Source organism: Engystomops pustulosus, chromosome 3, assembly GCF_040894005.1.
Source record: "Engystomops pustulosus chromosome 3, aEngPut4.maternal, whole genome shotgun sequence".
Taxonomy (NCBI): domain Eukaryota; kingdom Metazoa; phylum Chordata; class Amphibia; order Anura; family Leptodactylidae; genus Engystomops; species Engystomops pustulosus.
In genome coordinates, this window is record NC_092413.1 from 65,287,305 (window position 1) to 65,311,977 (window position 24,673).

Consider the following 24,673-nt stretch of genomic DNA (forward strand, 5'->3'; position numbering starts at 1 on the left):
TACTGGGGGGGCTGGGTATGAGGCACATTACTTACTGGGGGGGGCTGGGTGTGAGGCACATTACTTACTGGGGGGGGGCTGGGTGTGAGGCACATTACTTACTGGGGGGGGGCTGGGTGTGAGGCACATTACTTACTGGGGGGGCTGGGTATGAGGCACATTACTTACTGGGGGGGGGCTGGGTGTGAGGCACATTACTTACTGGGGGGGGCTGGGTGTGAGGCACATTACTTACTGGGGGGGCTGGGTATGAGGCACATTACTTACTGGGGGGGGGCTGGGTGTGAGGCACATTACTTACTGGGGGGGGGCTGGGTGTGAGGCACATTACTTACTGGGGGGGGCTGGGTGTGAGGCACATTACTTACTGGGGGGGGCTGGGTGTGAGGCACATTACTTACTGGGGGGCTGGGTGTGAGGCACATTACTTACTGGGGGGGGGCTGGGGACGAGGCTGTGTATACGGGGGTTGGGGTGGGGGGGTAGGCTGTTCAATATAGGGGGAGGCTAAATTAGGGCACCTAATTGAATTACTGTATATGCTCTAATTTGGGTGACTAAAGGATGTTTTATGTTGGGAATAGTTTGTTCAGTCATGTTGTGAGGATAATATATATTAGAATCACAATCCATTATACTGAAAGTGACTGTGGTATTTTTTAGGGGCGCCATGGTGAGTTGTGCTGCAAGGAGTTGCAAAGACATTTCTTTGTGAATTCAGAGGAAAACCAAGGCCAGAAGAAATACCCTTCCGGATGGAGTAGATGGTCACCTGTAAGGTACTAGAGGTCACTAATATCTGTGTCTAATGACTACTAGTGTGTAAGGTAGCATCACCAGGGGCAGGCACGTGCGCGCGTACGCGTGCGGCCGGAGGGGGGGCAGCATTTTCAAAATTTCGCCTCAGGCAGCAAAAAGGCTAGAATCGGCCCTGGGCTCAATCAAACCTTATAAGTGTTACCCAGTTACATATAGAATATTTTACTTTTTGAGAATGGAAATAATATAACAATGCTTTTTCATTTTGTGTATTATATTTCTTATTGTAAAGTCATAGGAAATTGTTCAGACCTAATGCTTTTAACTGTACTTTAAACTGCACTTTTTACGAATATGTTGCAATGGCTTTAATACATATAGTTATTGCATAGACAAATATTTCATAGAGACAGCAATATAATGTTCAATAAAACAGGGTAATGTTAAATATGCAGCCCAAAGGAAAATCTGTCACAAATATATATTAAAGGCCTCGAGGCATACATCATGATAAAATGAATGATACTACTGCATTATATCAAGAAGAATTCCTTGCTGTTTCAATACATCTGTAATTTAGGTAATATGAACCATAGATATTAAAAAAAAAAAAAAAAAAAAAAACTTACATCCCTGTTACACAACGTTCCATGACAGATTAATTTAATAAGGTCTGATATCAATGCACATATAATTTCTTCCTTCAATAGCACAGACTAGCCAAAGGCAATGTAGAAAATTGCATGTTCGTTTACTTTTAATCAATTCCCCAAAAAACTTGGCAAAGAAGCACACTTACATTAGGAACTACATAAAAATGGAAGCTACATAGCTTATGATACACAGGTTGTTTATAAAAAAATATTCATGTCACAGTAGCCCTAAACTCACCTGCAACCTTTGTCAATTACCTATACAGCCTCGTAAACCTTAGTGGTTGGGGACTACTGGTCAACAGTTCCTGCACTAACCCTGTGAATAGGAAAGATGACAAAAATGTAAGGACAAAACAGCATTGAAGACAGAACAAGGAATGTCAGGCAAAACCTGGTCAACACCAAGAGGGCAGCTTAGCAGCACAGAAACAAGAGGCGAAAGGTTGGATACACAGATAATTAACCTGTTTATTGAAGGTATTCAAAACCACTTATCCTTACTTTATGCTATGCAATTACAAGAAATAAGTAAACAGCAAAATATAATAGTACAATAGTATCAACATAGACAACTGCATATTGACCCAGATTTATGAAAAGTGATGCAAAGTGCGATAAAAATAAGTCAGTTTACCCATTTCAATACCTCTGATTAGAGATGGGTGAATTTTTCCAACAAACAGGTATTTCCTGGCTGCAGAGAGCCTGTAGATCGTTGTGCCATGCTTAAATGTGCAAATATGACACGCACGTGGCAGCCACCACTCTTAGAATCGCTACACTTTTCAATTTCATGGGCACTTACAGGGGACAACTTGACCAAATAAGTGAAGGGAACGCAGCCTGACAAGGTAACATCTGTGCCAGCTCGAAAGGACTGAGCTGAGGGCCCAGGTCCCACTATAACATCAAAGAGTGCACTCTTTTTACACTGACATCAGATGATTCTATAGATTACGACAGAACCTACTCTGTTAAACGCTGATACATGTACATGATACATTTTGTCCTCCTCTTCATCCGTCAGTGTCCGCTTTCAATTGGTCAATAATCCATCAGATCCAAAACCGAGATGACCAGTAAATAGGATATATGAATGTTGTCTGTGTTTTGTATCTATTATTGCTTTTGGCTATCAAACCTGAGGCTTTTCATTCCTTCTGACAAATGAAATGAAGGGGAAAACCAAACATAGTGGCAACATCATAGCATAATGGAAATCACAGGGTGTTCCAGGGAGACAGAGGTCAGTTGGTAGCAGCATGAGTAGGCCGCAGAGTGGCACACTGACAAATTCTGGTGGTGGTAGCGACAAGGTAAGCCACAGTGTGGCACAATAACAAAGTGTGGAGGTGGCAGCAGGAGGTCAGAGAGTGGAACAAATTACAGTGTGTGTAGGTGGGCAGCAGCATGGCACAATGACAAATTTTGGTGGTGGCAACAACATGGTAGTGTGGAGTTGCCAGGAGCCGCCGCAGCAGCAGGAGGCCAGAAAGTAGCAGAATGAGTGTGGAGGTAGGTGACAAAATGACACACATTTCTTGATATCAACTTTAGCAACAAAAAAGAATAAGCCTGCCGTTTGCTGATTGGCTTACAGGTCCGCACTTGCGATTGAGGGTGTTCTTTTCTTCTTCCCGGAGTTCTCTACCCCATGTAACATTTGGATTCGTGCAGAAACAAAGTTTTACTGAAATTCTAAACAAATTCCACTTTGTTAGAATTGATTTGCACAGGTCTACCTCTGATGTTCAGATTCATCCTGATCAGATGGGCCAAAGCCTCAATAGCAGGCATAAATAACAGCGGAGACTGGAGGAATTCTTGGTGTGTACCCCAAGCCACTGGTAGGATAAGACAATGTTTACTTTAGTTAAGTGGTGGAGTAAATGCAGGGTAAAAGGAATAGAGATAAGCAAACATACTCGCCCGAGCTTGATCCTCGTTCGAGCATTAGCATACTCGCAACTGCTCGGTGCTTGGACGAGTATTTATTCCGCTCGAGAAAGTTTCATCTCGCGGCTTTTAGATATTTGGTGGCCAGAAACAGAGGCAATTACAAGCCAGGAGACTCTGCACTACACCCAGCATCACCTGGTACACTTACACGTCGATAGCAGTGGTTGGCTGGCCTGATCAGGGGACCCTGGAATATACTTGCCCCTGCCCGCGCTGCTTGGAACATTCTCTGTCTGGATGCCGTTAGGGAGAGAGCTGCTGCTGGTCGGGGATAGCGTTAGTGTGTTCTATTAGATGAGTGTTAGGCAAGAGTGCAGCTAGTACCATATTGTGACGAATTTGCGAACGTTCTATTTAGCTCTTAGCGACACACATATCCATCTCAAACACCTAAGTGGGACAATTTATTAGGGGTTTGCTTGAATTAGGAACAGTCTGCCGATTTTTTTTTTTTTTAATTTTTTTTTCAAAACTGAAAGTAACAGGCACAACATAAAATACTGTTGTGTGCTGTCAGTGTATACTGTTGTGTGCTGTCAGTGTAGGTTAGAAACTAGCCATAGCAATCATCATCTTCTGTGGTTGCTGTGTGATTTCTTCTGCACATTGTGTTCTAATAAAAAAAAATAAAAAAAAAACACAAAAGAAATTTACAGTTTATATTTGTTTTGTCTATACAATAGACTTTAATTTTGAAAATGTTGAACCAGAGGGCTTGGGGTAGAGGACAAGGGCGTGGGTGTGGGCGTCCAACTACTCCAGGGGTCAGAGGCCGTGGTCCTGGGCGGGGTGAGACACCACCTGCTGATGAGGGAGCAGGGGAACGCCGCAGCGCTACACTCCCTAGCTTCATGTCTCAAGTTACTGGGACTCGTGGTAGAGCACTGTTGAGGCCAGAACAGTGCGAACAGGTGATGTTGTGGATTGCGGACAATGCTTCTAGCTATTTGTCCACCAGTCAGTCTTCCTCGCAGTCCACCCATGTTACCCAAGTGAGCATTCCTCCAGCTCCTCCACCTCAACCTCCTTCCCCCCAGTCTGCCCCCCTCAAGGAAAATTTGGCATTTGAACCAGCATACTCTGAGGAACTGTTTTCTGGACCCTTCCCAGAGTCACAAACCACTTGTCCGGTTGCTGCTGAGCTCTTTCCCGATGCCCAGGTTTTCCACTGGTCCCAGTCTGTGGGTCATGATGACCTTCTTGACGTAGTGGAAGAAGTGTGTAAAGAGGTGTCGGACGATGAGGAGACACGGTTGTCAGACAGTGGTGAAGTTGTTGTCAGGGCAGGAAGTCCGAGGGGGGAGCATACTGAGGGATCGGAGGACGAGGAGGTGACAGACCCAAGCTGGGTTGATAGGCAAGGTGAACACAGTGCTTGTGAGATGGAGGCGAGTCCTATACCAGAAGAGGTTGGAAGAGGCAGTGGTGGAGACAGACGGAGAGGCAGGGCCAGAGCTGGTGCATCAGCGCCAAATGTTTCACGTAGTGAAGCTTCCGTGGCGATGGCTAGATTTTTTGAAGTCTGGAGGTTCTTTAAAGAAGAACCGGATGACCGACTGACTGTGGTGTGCAACCTATGCCACACCAGGATCAGCAGGGGTTCCACCACTACTAGCTTAACCACCACCAGTATGCACAAGCATATGCTAAACACCCCACTCAATGGAACCAAGGCCGTTCACCTCCGGCCGGGTCCACCACTGCTCCTTCCCCTGTGTCATTTATTGCCTCTGCTAGTCAGCCCCCTGCCCAGGACCCCGGCAAAAACACCTCCCGGGCAAAAACCACACCTTCGTCTCCACGATCCTCCACAGCGCCCACCAATGTCTCCATGCGCAGCGTCCAGCTCTCTATACCCCAGACGCTGGAGCACAAGAGGAAATACAGTTCCACCCAACCACACGCCCAAGCCCTCAATGTCCAAATCTCCAAATTACTCAGCCTGGAGATGCTGCCCTATAGGCTGGTAGAGACCGAGGCCTTTCGCAACCTCATGGCGGTGGCCACCCCTCGGTGTTCGGTCCCCAGCCGCCACTACTTTTCCCAATGTGCCATCCCAGCCCTGCACCATCACGTGTCAGACATCACCCGTGCCCTGACCAATGCCGTTTCTGACAAGGTCCACCTGACCACGGACACGTGGATGAGTGCTGCCGGGCAGGGCCACTATATATCGCTGAGGGCACATTGGGTAAACAAGGAGGAGGCTGGGACCGAGTCTGACCCTGGGGCTGCTCATATACTGCCGAAGCCGAGGATTGCGGGGCCTACCTCGGTCCAGGTCTCTCAGGCCTACTATGCCTCCTCCTCCTCCCATCCCTCCTCCACCTCCTCCTCCGAATTACCATCCGTGGGAATGGCGCCATAAGTCGGTAGCTCTAGGCACAGCAGCAGTGCCGTCACTAAGCGACAGCAGGTGGTGCTCAAACTGCTGAGCCTAGGCGATAAAAGGCACACCGCCCAAATGCTATTACAGGGAATCTCGGCGCCGACTGATCTTTGGCTGGCACCGCTGAACCTGAAGCCAGGCATGGTTGTGTGTGACAACAGCCGTAACCTGGTGGCGGCTCTGCAACTCGGCAGGCTGACACATGTGCCCATGTGTTAAATCTCATAGTTCAGCGGTTCCTCAAGACATACCCCAACCTGTCTGATTTGCGCACCAAGGTGCGCCGCAGTCCAGTACAGGAAGTCCAGTACAGATGCTGTCACTCTCAGGGCAGCGCAGCGCCGCCTCCAACTGCCCGCTTACCGACTGTTGTGCGACGTGCACACTTTGAGGAGTCAACACAGATGGTCAGTGGTGATGCCGCCATCATCAGCCTCACCATCCCGCTGCTTGGCCTGTTGAAAAACTCTCTGGTCAGCATGAATCTGAAGCATTGCAGGAGGATGAGGAGGAAGAGGAGAATGTTGGGGAGAAAGAAGAGGGGAGCATTTCTCAGTCCTTCACTGTTCAGCTTGTATGGGCAGAAGAAGAGGAAATGGAGAGTCAGGCCAGTGAGGGGAGTGAATTCTTGCGCGTTGGGACTCTGGCGCATATGGCAGATTTCATGCTAGGCTGCCTATCCCGTGACCCTCGCGTTCAAAGAATTTATTCTACCACCGATTACTGGGTATTCAGTCTCCTGGACCCACAGTACAAGCAAAATCTTTCCACTCTCATCCCTGTAGAGGAAACTATTTTTTCAGATTGCGCATCTATGATGCATGATGAGCGTTTTGCACGGCGCTGGAAGGCTAGGTATACTTTTTTTAAAAAAGGTCCAATTTTTATTGGTATTCTAATATGATAGTAACAGGCTAAAAATAAACATAAAAAAATATAAATAATTTGTTTAAAAGAGAACTACGCGTTTCGCGCTCGAACCGAGCGCTTCCTCTGGTTCATGTATTGTTCACTAAGGATGGATGCTCGTTTATAAAGGCTGGCGAGTAGCTGATGAGTGATCTTCTTCACAGGTGGTCACTTCCGGTTGTCAGGTATAGGGTAATCAGTTCAGTATCATATACTTTACAGATGTTAAAATCTCATTATTAAAGTCATACTATAATCAGCGGTTAGTATTAATGTTTACAGCAGAATACAGAAGTACAATACAAAATAGCACAATAAACAAGAGAGTGTAATGGTACCTATATGTGATGTCTTCATAATTGCTGGTTTCCAGTGGGGATAGGACTACAACTACGGGCGTAGCTTAGGGACAAAAAGGGTTTGATGCTTGAGAACTACAGGTACGGAAGCCGATTTGTACCAAAAAGACTGGAGTAACGCTCTTGTATTTGGGAGGGAGTAGCTGCTATGGTGCTGTATGGAGGCTGATGTTCTGGCAGGAACGAAAAAGCACTGATCTTTGTGAGTATTTCTGTGTTTTTATATAATTGTATTATAGAATAGTTTCGTTTATTTCATTAAGTCCACCAGGTGACAGTGTATTCAGTTTAAACATCCAGTATACTTCTCGTTTGCATAGCATTTGGAAGCGATTGGGAAACGTGTCTGGAATATGATCTATCGGCATGATAGAAATGGGAAATGGTATTTTGGGATGGTATAGAGTACAATGTTTGGAAACTCCTTGCAGGAGGAAGTTTTTCTTGATATTTTCACGGTGTTTGTTTAAACGGTTACGTAAGGTTTGAACTGTTCTGCCAACGTATTGTAGTTGGCATATATTACATTTTATGAGGTAGATAACATACCTACTATGGCACGACATTTTGTTTTTTATGGGGAATTCTTCTCCTGTGTTGGTGCATAGAAAAGTAGAGCCTGTTTTAATGGACTTGCAGCACAGACATTTGGGTTTTCCACATTTATTTACATATCCCTTTTCTTTATCGGTCTTATTTCTTTTGTGTTGTCTCAGGATACTGGGGGCCAATATATTTTTAATGGTGGCAGATTTTCTGTATGTTATTTTCGGCTGTTTTGGGAGTAGGTCTTTTAGGTATGTATCGTTCTGTAATATATGCCAGTGTTTTTGCATAATGTTCCTGATACTGTTTGATTTTTCATTGAATTTTGTGATAAAGTTCATTTCGTGGTAAGAGTCATTATTTTTTGCAGTTGGATTTTTGTTTGTCACGCATTCTATTTGCTTTAAAGGTCTCACTCGTTTGTACGCATTTTTTAAAAGGTTTTTCGGATACCCTTTTTCTAAAAAACGTTCCTGTAGAATTTTTGCTTGTTGGTCAAAGTTGTCTACGTCGGTGCAGTTCTTCCTTATCCTTTTGTATTGTGAATAGGGTACATTTTGTATCCATTTTTTATAATGTGAACTAGAGTATTCGAGATAATTATTCGAATCTACTTTTTTGAAATGAGTTTTGGTTTTAAAGGAGCCATCTTCATGGTATATTTGTAGGTCGAGAAATGCAATGGTCTCATCACTGGTCTCGAGGGTAAAGGAGATGCCCCATGGATTTTTTATTAAGGTAGTCGTGGAATTCTTTTATCATATTCTTTGGGCCTGTCCATAAAAGGAATAGGTCATCTATATATCTTTTATATTTTAAGATATATGGTAGGAACGGGTTGTTGCTGTTCACTATGAACTCTTCCTCAAATGCCCCCATAAATAAGTTGGCGAAAGTGGGGGCTACCCGTGTGCCCATAGCCGTTCCTAGTATTTGGTGGTATAGGTTGCTATCGTATATGAAATAATTATTCTGTAAAACAATACTTAAACACTCTAGTAGGAAAGTTTTCTTCTCTTCAGAGAAATCGACATCTCTATCCAAAAATAATTTGACACACTCTATCCCTTTGGAGTGGTCAATGTTAGAGTATAGGGAGTTGACGTCTAAGGTGATTAAACTGATGTTTTCGTCCCAGTTTGTTTCATATAGCTCTCGGATGAGCTGGTCCGAGTCTTTAAGGTAGCTAGGGAGGTTTGTGACGAATGTTTGTAGTATAATATCAAGATATTGAGATATGTTACTGGTGATGGACCCGACACCTGAAATAATCGGTCTCCCTGGTGGATTGGAGGCATCCTTATGTACTTTAGGGAGAAAATAAAAGTATGCTGTGGATGGAAATGGGATGAATAAAAAGGATTTCTCATCTTTGGTAATGAGGCCCTTTTCACATGCATTCTTTAGAAATTCTTTTAGATTCTTCTGTATTTTTGGAGTGGGATTTTCTGTGATTTTTTTATAATATTTTCTGTCATCTAGAATCCGGAGGGCTTCTTGATGGTAGGCAGTATACGTAAGAATAACTATACCACCTCCTTTGTCCGCTCCCCGGATTACAAGGTTATTGTTTTCTTGTAATTGTTTTAGGGCTTTGTTTTCTTTTTTTGTGAGATTGTTTTTTTGTTTCTTATAGCCCTGATGACAGAAAATATTATAAAAAAATCACAGAAAATCCCACTCCAAAAATACAGAAGAATCTAAAAGAATTTCTAAAGAATGCATGTGAAAAGGGCCTCATTACCAAAGATGAGAAATCCTTTTTATTCATCCCATTTCCATCCACAGCATACTTTTATTTTCTCCCTAAAGTCCATAAGGATGCCTCCAATCCACCAGGGAGACCGATTATTTCAGGTGTCGGGTCCATCACCAGTAACATATCTCAATATCTTGATATTATACTACAAACATTCGTCACAAACCTCCCTAGCTACCTTAAAGACTCGGACCAGCTCATCCGAGAGCTATATGAAACAAACTGGGACGAAAACATCAGTTTAATCACCTTAGACGTCAACTCCCTATACTCTAACATTGACCACTCCAAAGGGATAGAGTGTGTCAAATTATTTTTGGATAGAGATGTCGATTTCTCTGAAGAGAAGAAAACTTTCCTACTAGAGTGTTTAAGTATTGTTTTACAGAATAATTATTTCATATACGATACCAACCTATACCACCAAATACTAGGAACGGCTATGGGCACACGGGTAGCCCCCACTTTCGCCAACTTATTTATGGGGGCATTTGAGTTCATAGTGAACAGCAACAACCCGTTCCTACCATATATCTTAAAATATAAAAGATATATAGATGACCTATTCCTTTTATGGACAGGCCCAAAGAATATGATAAAAGAATTCCACGACTACCTTAATAAAAATCCATGGGGCATCTCCTTTACCCTCGAGACCAGTGATGAGACCATTGCATTTCTCGACCTACAAATATACCATGAAGATGGCTCCTTTAAAACCAAAACTCATTTCAAAAAAGTAGATTCGAATAATTATCTCGAATACTCTAGTTCACATTATAAAAAATGGATACAAAATGTACCCTATTCACAATACAAAAGGATAAGGAAGAACTGCACCGACGTAGACAACTTTGACCAACAAGCAAAAATTCTACAGGAACGTTTTTTAGAAAAAGGGTATCCGAAAAACCTTTTAAAAAATGCGTACAAACGAGTGAGACCTTTAAAGCAAATAGAATGCGTGACAAACAAAAATCCAACTGCAAAAAATAATGACTCTTACCACGAAATGAACTTTATCACAAAATTCAATGAAAAATAAAACAGTATCAGGAACATTATGCAAAAACACTGGCATATATTACAGAACGATACATACCTAAAAGACCTACTCCCAAAACAGCCGAAAATAACATACAGAAAATCTGCCACCATTAAAAATATATTGGCCCCCAGTATCCTGAGACAACACAAAAGAAATAAGACCGATAAAGAAAAGGGATATGTAAATAAATGTGGAAAACCCAAATGTCTGTGCTGCAAGTCCATTAAAACAGGCTCTACTTTTCTATGCACCAACACAGGAGAAGAATTCCCCATAAAAAACAAAATGTCGTGCCATAGTAGGTATGTTATCTACCTCATAAAATGTAATATATGCCAACTACAATACGTTGGCAGAACAGTTCAAACCTTACGTAACCGTTTAAACAAACACCGTGAAAATATCAAGAAAAACTTCCTCCTGCAAGGAGTTTCCAAACATTGTACTCTATACCATCCCAAAATACCATTTCCCATTTCTATCATGCCGATAGATCATATTCCAGACACGTTTCCCAATCGCTTCCAAATGCTATGCAAACGAGAAGTATACTGGATGTTTAAACTGAATACACTGTCACCTGGTGGACTTAATGAAATAAACGAAACTATTCTATAATACAATTATATAAAAACACAGAAATACTCACAAAGATCAGTGCTTTTTCGTTCCTGCCAGAACATCAGCCTCCATACAGCACCATAGCAGCTACTCCCTCCCAAATACAAGAGCGTTACTCCAGTCTTTTTGGTACAAATCGGCTTCCGTACCTGTAGTTCTCAAGCATCAAACCCTTTTTGTCCCTAAGCTACGCCCGTAGTTGTAGTCCTATCCCCACTGGAAACCAGCAATTATGAAGACATCACATATAGGTACCATTACACTCTCTTGTTTATTGTGCTATTTTGTATTGTACTTCTGTATTCTGCTGTAAACATTAATACTAACCGCTGATTATAGTATGACTTTAATAATGAGATTTTAACATCTGTAAAGTATATGATACTGAACTGATTACCCTATACCTGACAACCGGAAGTGACCACCTGTGAAGAAGATCACTCATCAGCTACTCACCAGCCTTTATAAACGAGCATCCATCCTTAGTGAACAATACATGAACCAGAGGAAGCGCTCGGTTCGAGCGCGAAACGCGTAGTTCTCTTTTAAACAAATTTATTTATATTTTTTTATGTTTATTTTTAGCCTGTTACTATCATATTAGAATACCAATAAAAATTGGACCTTTTTTAAAAAAAGTATACCTAGCCTTCCAGCGCCGTGCAAAACGCTCATCATGCATCATAGATGCGCAATCTGAAAAAATAGTTTCTATCCTTTGGAGTTTCATCCCACGGAAAAGGATTAACCCCGAGAGCGTGGCTGCAGGGAGACGCTAACGGAAAAAACCGCTAAACGCGACTCAGAGTTGTGCCTGTCAGCACAACTCTACCAGGTGAGAAGTTTCACTATTACCTATCTTAAAATTTACCAGAGTTACCATAGGAGCGCCCTTTCCCTTCCACTATTGTTTCACATCCCTGTAGAGGAAAGGAGTGTGAGAATGCATGAATATCAGCAGGCCCTGGTGCACAAGCTGAAACAGTATTTGCCTTCTGACAGCGCTAGCGGCAGAGGGCGTACTTCTGCGGGACAAGAAGCCAGGAAGAGTAGGCGAGCAGGGAGCTTGTCCAGCACTGGCAGGGGTACGCTTTACAAGGCCTTTGCCAGTTTTATGTCACCCCAGCAAGACACTGTAACCTGTCCCAAGTCTCGGCTGAGTAGGGCTGATCTTTACAGATAGACGGTGAAGGAGTACATAGCTGACCATACCATCGTCCTAAATGATCACACAGCTCCCTACAACTACTGAGTTTCAAAGCTGGACATGTGGCCTGAACTGTACGCCTTGGAGGTTCTTGCCTGCCCTGCCGCTAGCGTGTTGTCAGAGCGGGTTTTCAGTGCAGCTGGTGGCATCTTCACCGATAAGCGTACACGCCTGTCGACTGACAGCGCTGACAGGCTGATGCTTATCAAGATGATTAAAGCCTCAATTTCTCAGTATTTCCATTCTCCACCAGGTAAAAGCAGCTCCTCCTTCACCTCCTCTTTGTACATTAAAGCAGAGGAAACTGGATATTTTTTGCAAGGGGCAACTGGCTCTAGCTATAGTACTCTATGTATTAAAATTTTCTGGAGGGCCACCTACCTGCTCCTCTGGTTTGAAAACTTTTTGGACTGCCACATACAGGCACTACCCAAATTTAATTGTCTCCCTAGCAGCCTCCACACGTCGTCTTTATAGCTGCCTCCACACGTTGTCTCCACTGCTAGCTCCACACGTCATCTCTATAGCTGCCTCCAAAAGTCATCCACAAAGCTGCCTCCATACATCGTCTCCTTAGCAAATGAGCTGTGTCAGTTAGAATTTTGGGTTGTTTTCACAGCTTCCACATCAAACTTGTTAACTTTGTCGCCACCCTGCTGTGTTATCCACAAAATATATTGCCAATCTTTTATCATTTACCGATATTATTTCAGCGCTACTTGCACATCTATTTACATTCCCTTCCCCTGCCATAACCAGGCCAAATACTTATAAGAACAGTACTACACTTGATCTTATACAAAAGGTTCTTAGAAGTGCTGTTTGTAGCCCCCGCCTGCTTTAAAAATTATAATTTTTTCAAAGTAAACGCTTCTGGCCCCCAGGCCCATTTTGGGTGGGCAGGAGCCAAGAGACAGGGGTTTGGACAGGCGGAAGCTCGCCTGGCAGCGGACCGCCAGCTATGTAAGTTATGTTATGGAACTTGGTAACTATGTCGCCACCATGCTGTGTTATCGACTAAATATTGTATACCGTCAACCTTTTGTTCACATAGGAAATCATTTCAGCGCTTCCTGCTCGCCTCCTTTGGCAAAATACTGATACAGAAAGTAGCACCAAGCACCAATCCACACTGTAGCTATAGATGTGTCAGTAAAAAAAATTTTATTTTTCACAAATATTCCCGGGATATTCAACCACTTAAAAGGTATACCTTAGTGCAAACACTTGAAGTATAACAGTTAAAATAAAAGTAATATATTATACATAGACATATACACACTCTTTAAGACCTCAGGCTGGGCTAAAAAAGAGGCAAAAATGGCACTAATAGGGCCCAAGTGCACATTTCTGCCATTTAAAAATAGAATATAGACTACAAAAACATGGTCCGTGGATACTATGATTGTTTTGAGTCCTTGTAACGTTTTATTCTTTATTTTTGCTGTTTAGTTGTTGATTACCAAAGTAGTTTATGTCGATACTTTGTATTTTTACACTGTCCATGTCGCTCTGACTAGATGGTAATGTCTCTGCAATATATATTGCGAGAAAGAGGAAACAAAAAATGTTCCTGTGTGGTATTAGGATACAGGTCCAACAATAGGTTTTTGTTACAACCGTCAGATCTTTAGTTTTTTCATTGTATAGAGTCACACTCACAGTTTAGTTGAATGACACAGTGTCCTCCTCGGGGTCCGATGCCTCGCTGTGCGGGCCTTGCAAATGATGGTGTTTATCTCGGCCTCCTCCTAGTGAGTGTGCACATGCGCAAGTGTGCTACACTCCGTCAGATTAATAGAGCTGTCCATCTCCAATTTCAGGATGGACAGGAATGAAGGAGCATCTGGGAGGTATATGGTGGATCTGGGAGGTATATGGTGGATCTCCCTTGCTAAACAATGCTCAGGTGCTCTGTAAACAGTTAGAATGAGGGATTGAGAAATGAATAGCGGACCCTGCTGGCTGTTGATGGTGCCTGTGTGCACTGTCAGCGGTTTGTAACTTCTCCATGGTGTGAATTGTGAAATCTAGTCAGAGCGACACGGACAGTATAAAAATACAAAGTATCGACATAAACTACTTTGGTAATCAACAACTAAACAGCAAAAATAAAGAATAAAACATTACAAGGACTCAAAACAATCATAGTTTTTGTAGTCTATATTCTATTTTTAAATGGCAGAAATGTGCACTTGGGCCCTATTAGTGCCATTTTTGCCTCTTTTTTAGCCCAGCCTGAGGTCTTAAAGAGTGTGTATATTTCTTTGTATAATATATTATTTTTATTTTAACTTTTATACTTCAAGTGTTTGCACTAAGGTATACCTTTTAAGTGGTTGAATATCCCGGGAATATTTGTGAAAAATAAAAAAAAATTCTCAAACATCTATAGCTACAGTGTGGATTGGTGCTTGGTGCTACTTTCTGTCTTGTTCAAATTTGCTGATACAGTTAAGCACCTGTATTTCGCCATCAGCACGCCCACTGTCCATTTTATATCAATGTTAATGTCAGGGTAGTGCTGCAATAAAAAAAATTATTTTAAAATACTGATACATACAGTGCTGCACGTTATCCTCGCCAAAAGGAATTTTTTTAATTGGTTTGAAGCCTGAGTCCATTTGGGGTATGTCGCCATGCCACTCTCTAGCCTGCCGCTGCCTCCGCATGCCGTCCCCTATAGTGTCAGGGTCAATTATTGGATGTTTTAGATGCTATCTAGCCTCATTCGGTCACTCTGTCATCGCCATGCTGTTGCCCATAATTTTGGCATAATGGTGTGATTAAGCAGCCTCAGAGGCATCCATGCATGCTGCCCCTACTGTTTCCTGTTAATTTCCATGGGGTTTCCATCATTTTCTGAGGTTTCCAGGTGTTTGGCCAAGCTTCCCTGTGCAAAGCCTTGGTCCCCTTGAAAAATGCTCGAGTCTCCCATTGACTTCAATGGAGTTCGTTATTCGAAACGAGCATTCGAGCATCGTAAAAAGTTCGACTCGAGTAACGAGCACTCGAGAATTTTAGTGCTCGCTCATCTCTAGTAAGGAACTTTCCCCCAATGCCCCACTTGTCAAGGATGAAGAACAAGTAGTGACAAATTAGGGAATAGAAGGTTTATTTAGGGAATCAATTAGATTAGAAAATCAATTAGAAAATTCTGCCTGGGTCACAGCTATGAATGGGACAAGGAAATTAATACAGGATCATGATCGAACCAGGAAGTTGGGTAAATACAGACTTTAATAACACTGGAGACGAACTGAGGGCACAGTAAATATAGTCAATGCGAGTATATGTTTGATGACCTGCAGAATAGTAGGTGAAGACCCAGGTGGAGGGATTACTTGATGGCCAAAAAATTTATCAAATTGTGGGTAGTTTGATAGACTAGTGCTGGCAGGAGAGGTGGGACATAATGCTCGTGGTTTGGATTTGTCCATCTCATGAACCGAAGAGAGTCAGAATTATTTCCAATTGATGGGCAGTTAGGTGATATTGAGATCTTCTGTAGGTGTTAATTGGTTAGGAATGCATAGCTTCTCAAGCATTTGCAGGACCATACTTAGATATCTACTTTAGATTTCTGGTGGCACTTTTCCAGAAAGGCTGATTATGGGTATCCATATTCTTAGGAGCAGAGGGTTAGTGGGATGGAAAGGAAGATCGATCCCAAGGAGAGTTAAATCCATAAAGGCGTTTCTGATATGTGAAAAGCAATTTGAAAGGGAATGTACAGAAATACTTAAAGGGAATGAGTCAACAGTTTTCCCCACTAAACTACTAGTTCCTTTAGGTAGAACAAAATATCCTTTCTAGAATTGCCTCCTTTTGTGAAATCTCACACGTTTCCCTATAAAAAAATCCCCCCCAAAGTCAGTAAAATATTACTTTTCTCATACCATTTTCACATGAGATGAGTTAAGTACTTGGTAGATGCAAGGCAAGTGTCACTTCAGAAGCCTATATTTTCTGTTTTATAGCACCTGAAAGCATGCTTTTAGTGTCATATTAAAAAAAAAGAATTAACAGTTTTGTGAGGTACTGAACTGGTGATACAGGCAGTTAAAAATCGTTGGGAACTGAATCTTTGTGTACAGCTTACATTTCCAACTTGTCTTTAGCTGCCTGTATCACCAGTAAAGCTTTAAATAATCTGAAAAATAAGAATCTTATCTTTAATATGATTCAGAAATCCAGCTCATGTTTCTAGAACAAAAGATAGGGGCTTCTGAAATGCCACTACTGCTGCATCCACTAAACTTGACTAATGTTATATGAAGATGAATTGAGAAGAGTCCTATTTGCCAGGCTTTGGGGGAGATTTTTTTTTTTAGGTAAACGGGTGAAATTTCTAGGACATTTCATACTCTATGTGATGAAACCCCACTCTTGAGTTGAGTGATAATTGTTATGAGGGAACACTGCACTCCATGGAGATGTGAAGTGTGAGTAGTGTGGGGCTCAGCTGTGGCCCCTGGTCTGGAGTTGGAAGTAGGTCGGCAGATGGGATGCCCCTATTGAGCTGCTGCAGATTCTAGTGAACTGGAGGAATATCCTGAGACAAGATTAGAGTACAAGATTCTGAGTACAAGATTAGAAGTAGTAGTGGGCTACCAGATACAATATCGCGATGCTTACTTGGACTAGTCAAAATACAAAAGATAAACGCATTCATTTGCAAATAATAATTATAAAAACATTTATTTTTCCATCTTAGTACTCAATAGACAGGTAGATGCATCGGGACAACCTGTTTCGCGGAGAATTTCCCCTTCCTCAGGTCCAAAAAGGTTTTTTGTTGTTGTTCTGTAATGGATAAAAAAAATGAGGGTACAATCTATCAAACAAAGACACTCAGATGTAACATGTATAAGGGTTGAGCCAAAAGATTCAACTAATAGATCATAAATATTACAACTCAGGGATAGGTCATTGGTGTATGTATGGAATAAATGAGAAACTGTAAGGGGGGAATTTAGATAGAAATGATGCTGAGTATGTTTATTTGTTGTGAAAGTTGTTTTCAAGATTATGCTGATTGTCACTAACCTGCTGTAGCTAACTTGTGTGTGAGTAGCCATGTCGGACCTATCTGGTAGGTAAGACAGTCCTGAATGGAGGCGTGTAGCTTTATTAGTTGATGATACTGTGGGTAGGAAATGGTAATCAATGATACTGTGGATAGGAAACAGTATTTACTGATTTGGAGAATAAATAGTTAGTTTAAAAGATAGATGGCTGTGGGGAAAAGATAAGTAACGTACTGAGTACTGGTGTGTCTGTCCAGGACGGCAGCAGCATGAACAATGTGCGTGCCGAACTGCGGTTGGGTTTAAATAACCCGGCTTGGTGGTGCGCCTGCACACTGAAGGCGAGATAATGTGTCGCAGGGAGTCTGCATGCTGAGAAGTTGGGTAATGTGATGCACGGAGTCAGTGCACGGAGGAGAAGAATAATGTATTGCAGGGAGTCTGCGCATGGAGGGCCCTAACCACTAGCCCTAATTACTAACCCTAATCACTAACCTAAATCACTAACCCTAATCACTAACCCTAATTACTATATAACTGGCCCTAATTGCTAACCTTAATCACTAGCCCTAATCACTATATATACTCAGCAGCCCTGACCACTAGCCTTGACCACCTATATTCAGTAGCCCTAATCATACACAAAAAAAAAAAATGACACCCAAAAAAAAAAATGACAGCTCCAGCTGTCACACTGAATAATGATAAGAAACAGGGGTGTGGAGGGGTTGGAGTGGGTTTTGGGGGGTATTTGGATGTGAGAGGACACTCTGAATGTCACTTCTGTCACAAAATATGACAGAATCAGACCCGGGAACCAGCTCTCCCCTCCTTCTTGAGCTGGGATTGGTCAGGCTGTATTCGCTGATCAATCATAGTGATCGCCGGGCAGGGACAGCTGAGATTGGTCCCTGGCCCGATGTCAGTGACCATCAGCTGTCGGTGTCGTCACAGACTTGTCGCCATGTGTTTACACATGGTGATGTTTTCAATGTATGACAATATAAATTGTCTTTTTGCACAAAGTACCAGCTGAAAAAGACGATCTATATCGCCTTGCATCACTGACGTGTTAAAGAACTAAGTGAATGTGAGGTACAATACAAGAAGTATTGTCAGGAAAAGCATTTCAAACTTTATAGGAACTGCATCACAACACAAATAATTTGCTTAAACGTGCTGACAAAAGGGAGAGCAGTGGTGGTATTGGATAAAGGTTTATATGAATGTGAGATTAAAAAGATGATACAAAACGATACAAATGTATACAAACCCATCAATGGGTATCCCTCAATTGAAGTTAAGGACAAGATGAAACGGCTATTAAGTTGGGGTCTCCCATTGGGGGGTTTATCTCAAAAGGAGGTGGATTTTTTGATACCTGACTCATCACAAGATCCTATATTTTATGCCCTTCCTAAAGTCCACAAAGACAGATTTCCTCCATCTTTTGACCCAACAGTCTAAAGAGTAAAGTCATTAATGGAGGGATCGAGTTCCTGGCTTGATAGCTTTTTGCAACACATTGTAAAGAAAACACCAGGTTTTATACAGGATTCTTAAACCGTATTGAACGCCATGTCCAAGATGGAATGGGATGAACCCTGTACTTGGTTATTTTGTGCCATTATGTCCTTGTATACCTGTATCCCTAATATTAAGGGCTAGTTGGCCTTGGAACATCAATTGAATCGGTATACCGATTTTTTTCCGGAGATCTTGAACAGTTTATTTTGTCATAGCTAATTTTTTTTTTATTATGTAACAATTTCTTTTCATTTGATGATTAATTTTATTTTCAGATTCAAGGTTGCCCTATGTGTTCATGCTTCTCCCCTTCTCATGAAAATATGTTTGTCTTTGGTGGGAAGAATTTTCAATGTACAGTGTGGACAACTCCTTCCATCACCATATTTCATGGTAAGGAAGGTATATAAATGATACCCTTTCTTACAATGTTTAGTGGATCAGTTGTTGATTGTGCTGTTAAAACTAGTTTGCATAGGAAGCCGTTATCCAGCAATTTGATTTTACATGCCACTAGCAATAACCCTAAACATATAATTTTGAATTTACCACAGGGTGAGTAAATTAGAGCATGGCATAGTTTCAGCGATTATGAGTCTTTTACTAAAGAATGTCAGGTGGTTAGAAGACGCTTATCATGTAGAGGGTATAACAAGCACATTCTGAACAAGGCTCAAGACAAGGCAGCAACTAGGGATCAAGATTCTCTTCTTGCATATGTGTCGAATACAAGATTATCAGGAACCGTAAGGGAATCGTCTTTTCTACTACCTATAATTAGGATTATTTTGAAGTGATCAACATCATAAAGAAGTATTTACCTGTCCGCACAAATGATGATAAGATTAATTAAGAATATTAATACTTCCGGAGAATGAAAACAGCACACCGGTGTGGTTAGATAATGGTGTACTTTGCTGTACCCTAAAAAAACATGGAATAAAAGAAACCACCTTTTTTTCACGTTATATTTGGAGTGCTGCCTACTTTCCTTCATTTTAAGAATATTAATTATAATATTTATTTATATAGCACCATCAAATTCTTTACAAATCATAGGGGACATATACAAATATAATAATACATTACAGAATACAAACAGTCATATGCGTGAGTGAGGGCCCTGCTCACAAGAGCTTACTTACATTCTATGAGGATGAAGGGGGTGACACAAGAGGTAAGCTTGTGTAAAGGTCCAGCTATTCTTTATAAGGGAACAGTATAATATAATTTAATAAATAACAATTCTGCTGCTTGAACCAGTTATCAGTTCAAGGCGAAAATGACTGCAGAGAAGCCTGGAGCTTAGTATATATCTTGAGTTTGCTGGATATCAGGAGGAGAACACAGGATGGATTAGTAAAGAGATTTGACATTTCATGCAGTTAGCGAGTGTGATAGCCTTGCCTAAAGAGATGGGTTTTAAGAGCATGTTTGAAACTTTTGAGGGTGTGAATTAGTCTCAAATTTGTTGTCAATTTGTTGCACGTAGACCACGGACTATTGGATTCATGATCTCCCCTTTACTGTTTTCTAGTAATGAATTGATATGTAAATCATCTCTTTTTTTCTTTTTTATCGAAACATTTTCTAACGGTGCATAATGGCGACATATCTAATTTGTAGATTAAGGCTTTAGAGAGAGTCATGCCCCCTCAAAGGGGTGGGGACAAGGTCTGAGAATTAGATAATCATGAAATAGATTGGATTTTACAACTAGATACTAGGTATCCTAATTGTCTCAACAATCACACAGATGCTATGTATTTATATTGATTTATTTATTCATCCCAATGTATATTAACAGAGTTTGGTATAGTGTTTTATCATACATGTTCACTGAGATTTTCCTCCCTAGGTGGGACTCACTATTTATATAGTGAAGGTGAAGGTTAGACCTTGAATGAGGATGCAAATATTCACATCATTTGTCTTAAAATTTTTTAATAACAATGAAATTAAGACTAGAATTTTTACAAGTGCTGGATTTACCAAATTTTTCTATATTTTAAATAACTAATTACATATTAGCTTATAGTTTAATGACTCATTAATTATTCTTATTCCTGAAATACCACTTACATTTTTGATATTTTTTTTAATTTTATTATTTTAAGAACTTTTCCTAGTTTACTGTAGCTGCAACCATTATCACAATTTTTCAGCATTCTACCCCTTAATACTGTTAAAGTAATTAGTAATTTAATTATCTGTATAGTAGGCATATGACTCCATCTTGTCTGTGTGTTGTACCTTGTATGAACTTCTTCTATCATTTTCTCCACTAAATAACAATATGCAGGTGTATTTTACAACTTTGCTAGTTGGAGGCATTCCACTGACCTTGTATAATTGTTAGAAATAAACAGAAACCATGGAGGTTTTGAATGTGGGAGTTTAGTACTCAATTTGAAATACAATAGTTGACATTGAGAGATTGATGTGGCCAAAGGCTTCTTGGAAATGGATAATCTATTCTGGTAAAGTCAGGATCCCGATGGTCTGTATTTATGTCCAGTTTTAGGTCCAATAATATTATAATAAACTTTAGCTGAATTCCTATGTTAGGACATTTTGACATACGTGGTGATGATTTTTACAATTTGCTATTGTGTGTGATTGTAGAACTGTCATTTGTAATGTTATGTAAACTAACACCCAAAATCCTCCTAGATTGAAAGAGTATACAATAAAGATACAGAGAGGTCCAGATCAGATCTCTGTGAATACAAAAGCATCTTGGATCTGTCTGTTATCGGCTGATGCATTTATTTAATTAATTGCTCTCTGCCTGATGATTGAACTACTCTAAATGTTTTGGAGGCCCCAGCGAGATCCTGAACCTTGGTCTGAGGACTGAACCTTGAAGGAGCAGACCCTGGGTCAAGAACACTAATCCTAGGTAAGTGATCCATTGACTCACTGCTTTCATAGGATGATGGGTTCTGTCCAGATTTCAGGTTCCAGGCATCACAGTAGGTAGATTGTGGTTAATTGTTATTTATGCTATTGTTATTTGTGTTTTTATATAGAATTTTTTTGAGGGGTTTCAGTTATGACTGATTATACTCTATTGTTGTGATATACCTGCCATTGAAATTGTTACTTATTTTCTCTATATATACTATAGAAAGGCATTTATCATATAAGCATAAGAGAATGCCTGTGTTGTCTATGATCTATGCTTGAAAGCTTGAAGTGTTTTTGAGGCTTCTTGAGTAGTTTATGTAAATGTATGAGGGTTAACTTTATAAAACTCTGATTGTTATGAAGGAGTTCAACTAACAGTCTATATGTAGTCATTTGGATTGAAGAAAAAGATGGGATCTATAAAACACGCAGGAATGTTACCCGATCAGAATAAGAATATTCCAAAGTGTCCGTTGTCTCGTAATGAGTGTTGTGAGAGATGTGTTTGTACTTTGATGCCTTCAGATCAAGTATTTATTTATTCCGTGAATAAGCAAGCTGTTTCTAAGTCATCATTTGTTGGAGATTTCATTTTATAATTGCATAATGTTGTCCGGAGATAGAGTTCTTATTCCCAAGAGTGAAAAGGGGGGAGAAGATATTGAGATGTTAAGTATTTCTTCTGTCTGCTGGTTATCAGGCATATAGAAAGGGAACGTCTGTCTATGAGTGTAGATCAGTAAGTCATGCAGTGAGTGTGTTTAGTATGATAAAGATAATTGAATTAGAAATGTAAGGATAAAATCTGTATCGGACTATACAGTGGGCATCTCATGATTCCGATGTCCCAGGGAAAGTAACGATTAGTTACTGCGTATCCCTAGAATGTATGTAGAGAATGCCCTGCAATGGTTCCACAGTTTTCTTTAAGGTTTCATTGTATTTCAGCATTCTAAGTTTACAAAATTTTAATATGTGCAAATTGAGAATAGTCTCCTCTAGAGTGTCTGAAATGTATTATGGAAGTGAAAAGTGTGGAGTAGGGCAAGTGTGGATACTTGGTCAGGCTGATGTCCAGATGACTCCCGGTGGATAACTATTTTTCAATGAACTGCTATAGCATTGGTTTAGATTTTTTATGGTTAGTATGTGCATAATTATTTTGATGAGACTCATCAGATCATTTAAAGATATGGTAGCTTTATAGCTCAGAAGTTTGTAATGGGAAAGTTTGTTATGTACTGTTTTTGAGGATCCAGGTACAAGATGCATAAGGAGTATATAGTTTTACTGGTGCTTGGGAACCAAGCAATATGACAGCCAGCTTGTTGCCCAGGGGTTTCGTTCAGGGCCGATTCTAGCATATTTGCTGCCTGAGGCGAATATAAAATTGCTGCCCCCACCCCCGCTCCCTGTTAATTAAATGCTGAAAACGTTACTAACAATTAACATCCCCACAAGCAGCTCCCTGACACTTTGTGACTGACAACAGGTTCTGGGACTCATTAGTGGCATCTAGTACCTTATAGATGACAATTTCTTACATCCGGGTTCTCCAATCCATGAAGTATCACTGCTGAGTTCACGGCCGGATATCTTCAGCTCCATGCAGCATCTCCACCCGGCGTCCCTAAAAATACCACAGTCACTTACTGTATAAAGTCTCCTGGATAACAACACTGTGCTCCTAAATAATATATACCCCTCACAGTACAACTGACCTTACACTCCACACATACAAAACATCCCTTCATTATATATAAATATTCTACTGGAATTATAGCATGCACAGCACCAATCAATATACAACACCCGTAATTTATTAATACAGACCCTAACATTTTGTTTAAGTGATGCAAAGTAATCTATGGTATCCTATAACTAATATATCCCACCCGATTATTATGTTACATGATTTTACATACAGTGCAACCCTGATCAATGTGAATATATAGCACCCCCTAATATACAGCCCCCTCAGCTTAGTAATATACTGTATCCCATATACTGCCCCCAACTTAGTAATATACTGTACCCCATATACAGCCCCCCAGCCTAGTAATATACTGTACCCCATATAGAGCCCCCAAGCTTAGTAATATACTGTACTCCATATACAGCCCCCCAGCCTAGTAAAATACTGTACCCCATATACAGCCCCCCAGCCTAGTAATATACTGTACCCCATATACATCCTCCCAGCTTAGTAATATACTGTACCCCATATACAGCCCCCCAGCCTAGCAATATACTGTACCCCATATACAGCCCCCCAACCTAGTAATATAATGTACCCCAGGGGCGTCGCTACGTGCCCCTGTGCCCCGATTGTCCTGGGCAATTTTCCTCACTCTCATCACTATCTATGTCCTCAGGACGTAGATAGCAATGAGGAGGGAAAAGCGGATGAATGGAGCCGACGGCACTGATTAGCACTGTAGTGGTGAAGGAGCCGTCGGCTCCGTTCTCCACTACAGGGAGCAGGAGACGCAGTCACGCAGCATCTCCTGCTTCAAGCGGCTCACTACAGCTGCCGTGATGACGTCACCGCGCCTCAGTGCTGCAGTGAAAGGTGAGAAGCCATGGGAGACACAGAGGTGAGTATCAGTGTGTTTTTTTTTTAAATTATCCATGGGGGAGGGTGCACATTGAGGGGACTTGTTTTTATTGATGGCTATGGGAAATGTGGAGACATTATAGGGGGTTGTGGCAACATTACTGGGGGCTGTGGGGAATATTACAGGGGGCTTTGGACACATTACTGGGAGCAGTAAATACATTGGGGGTGTGCTGTGGAGGACATTACAGGGGGGCTCTGAAGACATTGGGAGGGCTTTAGGAACATTATTGGGGGATGTGAAGACATGGGGGGGAACATTGGGGGCTGTGAAGACATTGGGTGGGCTGTGGGGGACATCGGGGTTTGTGTCAACATTAGGGGGCTGTAGGGGACTTCTCAGTGGGCTGTGGGGGACATTGCAGGGCACTGTGGGG

The 24,673-nt window shown here is 41.3% G+C and overlaps 1 long non-coding RNA gene across 1 annotated transcript; it reads left to right on the forward strand.

The window, feature by feature from the left end:
* Nucleotides 1-663: 663 nt before the first annotated feature.
* Nucleotides 664-19,154, forward strand: LOC140120481 (uncharacterized). Its single transcript, XR_011853820.1, has 3 exons — nt 664-779; nt 1,679-1,892; nt 19,045-19,154. It is a non-coding gene; the product is annotated as an uncharacterized lncRNA (long non-coding RNA).
* Nucleotides 19,155-24,673: the final 5,519 nt, after the last annotated feature.